The following is a 5,478-nucleotide window of genomic DNA, read 5'->3' on the forward strand; positions in this document are numbered from 1 at the left end:
GAACATGAGGTCAGGAGTTTGACAGCAGCCTGGCCAAGATGTTTTCCCATCTCTACTAAAAATAACAAAAATTAGGCAGCTGGGGTGGCGCACACCTGTAGCCCCAGCTACTTGGGAGGCTGAGGCAGGAGAATTGCTTGGATGCAGGAGGTGAAGGTTGCAGTGAGCTGAGATTGTCCCAGTGCACTCCAGCCTGGGTGACAGAGTGAGACTCCATCTAAACAATAAATAAATAAATCTTCTAGGTTACATCCTAGGGGTTCTGTTGCCCTGGAGAGCCCCGAGTGATACAGGGAAGTTCTTCCTTCCACCCACTTCATGCCCAGGTCAGCTGTCCGCAGACGCAGCCCGCAAGCTCCCTGCCAGGACGCCCCCTCCCACAGAACGAGAGGCTGGAAGGCGGAGGACCTGTCAGTGGACACCCATACGTGTAAACAGATGGCCTGGCACCTCTCTGGTTCTGCTGTGTCAGAAGCAGCCCTGGGTTCACGTTGGTCATGAAAGGTGACCGTTCCTGAGACCTACTGTGGAGCAGGCAGCCCGTGCAGACAACAGCTGCTCCTAGAGGTCAAGTGCACAAAGCCCTTCTCCATATTCATCATGATTTCCTTCCCTCCTTCCTTTCTTCCCTCCCTCCCTTCCTTCTCTCCTTCCCTCCTTCCCTCCCTCCCTTCCTCCCTTCACTCTCTCTTTTCTGACAGTTTCGCTCTTGTTGCCCAGGCTGGAGTGCAGTGGCACGATCTCGGCTCACTGCAACCTTCCCCTCCTGCATTCAGGTGATTCTCCTGCCTCAGCCTCCCAAGTACCTGGGACTATGGGCACGTGCCACCACACCTGGCTAATTTCATATATTTAGTAGAGACGGAGTTTCACCACGTTGCTCAGGCTAGTCTCAATCTCCTGATCTCAGGTGATCCACCCACCTTGGCCTCTGAAAGTGCTGGGATTACAGGCATGAGCCACCATGATTTTTAGTACAGGAGAACGGCACTGAACTCCTCTAGCTGGGAAGAAGTTCTGCCTCCTATGCTCCGAACTCTTAACGATATAGTCACGTGTCTCTGTGGCAAGGGCGCAGCCTCTGGGGCCTCAACTTGAGCATGCTTTGTGTCCTAATCTGCTCAGGCGTCGTCTGTCCTCCTGCCCTTCCCAAACTGCTCAAGGACTTGGCCATGTGCTCTCTGTTCATCGTGATGAAGAGTTCTGTTTGGTTCACAAAACACATCATCCATCCACCCATCCATCCACTCCCCACCCATGCACCCACCCATCCATCTGTTCACCCACCCTCCCGATCACCCACCTAGTCATTCACTCATCCATCCACTCACCCACCCATCCAGCCAGCCATCTACTCACTCACCCACTCATCCATATATTCCACCACCCAACTACCCATCCACTGACCCACTGATACATGTATTCATCCATCCTCTCATGCATCATCCATCCATCCATCCATCCGTTTACCCACCCTTCCAATCAGCCACTGGGTCATTCACTCATTCATCCACTCACCCACCCATACATCCACTCACCCATCCACCCATTCCCTCACCTAACTACCCATCCACCAATCCACTGATACATGTATTCATCCACTCTTATCCATCCATCCACCCACCCATCTACATGCCCACTCATCCATCCATTCCCTCACCCAGCTATCCATCCACTAACCCACTGATACATCTGTTCATCAACCCTACCTCTATCTATCCATCCATCCATCCATCCATCCATCCATCCATCCATCCATCCATCCAATTATGCACCCTCCCACCCATCCACCCATCCAATAATCCACCCATCCATCCTCACATCCACCCCATCCATCATCCACCCAATCACCCACCTACCCATCCATCCACCCAACCACTGATTCACTGTTCCAGCCATCCATATATCATCCACCCATCCACATCCATCCATTCATCCATCCATCCATCCATCCACCCACTTATTCATCCATTACCTCATGCAACTACCCATCCACCGATCCACTGATACATCTATCCATCCACCCATCCATCCATCCATTCACCCACCCTCCCAATCATCCATCCATCCATTCATGCATCCACGCACTCATCCATCCAATCCCCTCACCCAACAACCCATCCACCAATCCACTGATACATCTATTCATCCACCCTTCCATCCATCCATCCACCCACCTTCCCAATCATCCATCCATCCACCCACCTTCCCAATCATCCATCCATCCATCCATCCATCCATCCATCCATCCATCCATCCACTTACTCATCCATCCATTCCCTCACGCAACTACCCACCCACCGATCCACTAATACATTTATTCATCGACCCTCCCATCCACCTATCCATCCATCCATTCAATTATGCACCCTCCCACCCATCCATCCATCCACCAATCCATCTACCCATCCACCCACGCACTCATCCACCCATTCCCTCATGCAACTAGCTATCCACCAATCCACTGATACATGTATTCATCCATCCTTCCAACCATCCATCTATCCACCCACCCATCCAATTATGCATCCTCCCACCCACCCATTCATCCATCTATCCACCCATCCATCCAGTTATGCATCCTCCCACCCAGCCATTCATCCATCCACCCACCCAGCCATTCATCCATCCACCCACCCACCCACTCATCCATCCGTTCCCTCACCCAAGTACCTATCTACTGATCCAGTGATACATCTATTCATCCAACTTCTCATCCACCATCCATCCATCCATTCACCCACCCTCCCAATCACCAATCCATCCATCTACTCATCCATCCATTCCCTCACCCAACAACCCATCCACCGATCCAATGATATATCTGTTCATCCATACTCTCATCCATCCATCCAAGCATCCACCCATCCATCCATCTATTCATCCATCCACCCACCCACCCATCCAACCATCCACCCATCCATCGATCCAGCCACCCATCCATGCACCCATCCACCGATTCACCAATCCATCCATTTGCTACCCACCCTCCCATTTACCCATCCATCCATCCATCCATCCATCCACCCACCCATCCATTCACCCATTCACTGATCTACCAACCCATCCACCTTCCCATCCATCCATCTATCCAGTTACTATCATCTATCCATCCATTCATCAATGCATCCATCTATCCATTTACATATCTATCAGCTCTACTTATCATCTATGTCTATCCGTCTCCATCATCCATCTATATCGAGGTATCTGTACATTTATCATCTATCCATGTATCTGTCTACCCACCCATCCAGGTTATCTGTCTATAAACATAAATAAGCCAGTAAAGACATGTCTGTGTCCCGTGTTGGGTTCTTTCTTAGGAGAACACTGACTAAATATGCCCCCTTTGAGACCAGACGTCATAAGGAGCCTGCATTTCTCCTGCCTACTCGCAGTCGCTGCTGTTCCCTCTCTCATCCACTCTCTGCTTCTCATCCTTTTGGGAGTAGCAGCGACCCTGAGGGCAGAGAGGGGACAGAAGGTCTGGCCCTCCTTCCTTGCCCTGCCTGGGCTCCAGGTCACCATCCCTCAGTGACTTACTTCCACCTGCCAAGATTCTCAGGGCCAAAGCTGAAGTTAGAGTCTCATTACCTTGCTCTGACTTCTCCAGGAACCCCAGGCATGCGCAGAAGTCCAGAAGCCTCTCCGTGCCGCACACAGAGGCGTCCACTTTGTTGGCAATGCCCGTGGCCTTCTGGGGAGCTTCATCTTTTAACAGATCAAACACATTCAGCTTGCAGGCGATGAATAGGGCCTGCCCGTTAAAAACAGGTGCGGGGGTACTCAGTGAGTCACTTGCCAAGCCCTTTTTCCTCCCACAGATCTTCCACGAGATCGTGGAGGCCAAGGGTGTCGAAACTGTTTCACGTGGCCGCTGAGCTTTCTCTTAGAGAGAACAGTGGGGATTATAGGATCAAGTCCCCAGCTACAAGGCATAAAAGCACATCTACGAATGTCATGTAGGAAAACCAGCCCACGGGGGGAAAATCAACATGCTACAGATATGGGTCAAGTCCAAAACCTGCACGTTCAATCCCTAATCCCCACACTATCTCAGGATGTGACTCTATTTGTAGGCAGGTTTTATTTTATTTTTTTTATTTCTTGAGATGGAATCTTGCTCTGTTGCCCATGCTGGACTGCAATGGCACGATCTCGGCTCACTGAAACCTCTGCCTCCCAGGTTCAAGCAATTCTCCTGACAGCCTCCAGAGTAGCTGGGACTATAGGTGTGCACCACCACGCCTGGCTAATTTGTGTGTTTTTAGCAGAGAGGGGGTTTCACCATGTTGGCCAGGATGATCTCGAACTCCTGACCTCAAGTGATCTGCCCACCTAGGCCTCCCAAAGTGCTGGGATGACAGGGGTGAGCCACTGTGCCCGCCCTGTAAGCGTGGTTTTAAAGAGATGATAAAGGTAAAATGAGGTCATTTGGGTGGACCAGATCCAATGGCACTCCGGGGTGCTTATAGGAAGAGGAGGTGAGGACACAGGCACGCACAGAGGGACGACCCCGTGAGGACACAGGGACAAGATGGCGTCTCCAAGCCCATGAGAGAGGCCTCAGGAGGAGCCGGCCCTGCCCACACCTGGATCTCAGACCTCCAGCCTCCAGGACTCTGTTGTTTATAAACCTCCCAGTGGCTTATAAATTATAATATATAAATTATGTAATTTATATATCTCTTCTTCTTACAAGAACCCCAGTCCTATTGGATTTGGTCCTCCCAAATGACCTCACTTTACCTTAATTATACATTATATGATTATATATAAATATATAATTCATTACATAATTATATATTTAACTAACATATATTCTAACTAATATAAATATATTAGTTAAATAATTACATAATTATAAGTTACATATCTATAAATTATGTAAATGTACATATTATGTTATACAATGGCATACTTATATAATCATGATTATATAAATTATGCGAATTATATAACATATTTATATAATTATTAAATTATGAAAATTATATAGCTTGTATAAATTATGCAAGTCAAATTTTATATACGTTATATAATCATATAATTTATGTAATTATATAATTTATATTTATATGATTTATATTATTTATGGAATTATGTTTATATAATTATGTGTTTACAATTATATAATTATAAACAAATTATAACTATAAATTATATTTTAAATTATAATCATAATTTATCAATTCTTATTAAATAAGGATTTCTAATTTAACAATTTAAATAATTTATATTTATATAATTTGTTATATAACTTATATTCATATAATTTTTTACATAATTTATGTGATTATATTTGTATGATTATGTGATTATAATCAATTATATAATTATCACTATAAATTATATTTTAAATTATAATTATAATTTATCAATTCTTATTAAATAAGGATCTCTAATTTAATAATTTGAATATATAGTTTAATAATACAATCAGAAGGATTAATTCATTTATCATGAATTAATGAC

Source organism: Callithrix jacchus, chromosome Y (genome assembly GCF_049354715.1).
Source record: "Callithrix jacchus isolate 240 chromosome Y, calJac240_pri, whole genome shotgun sequence".
Lineage (NCBI taxonomy): Eukaryota > Metazoa > Chordata > Mammalia > Primates > Cebidae > Callithrix > Callithrix jacchus.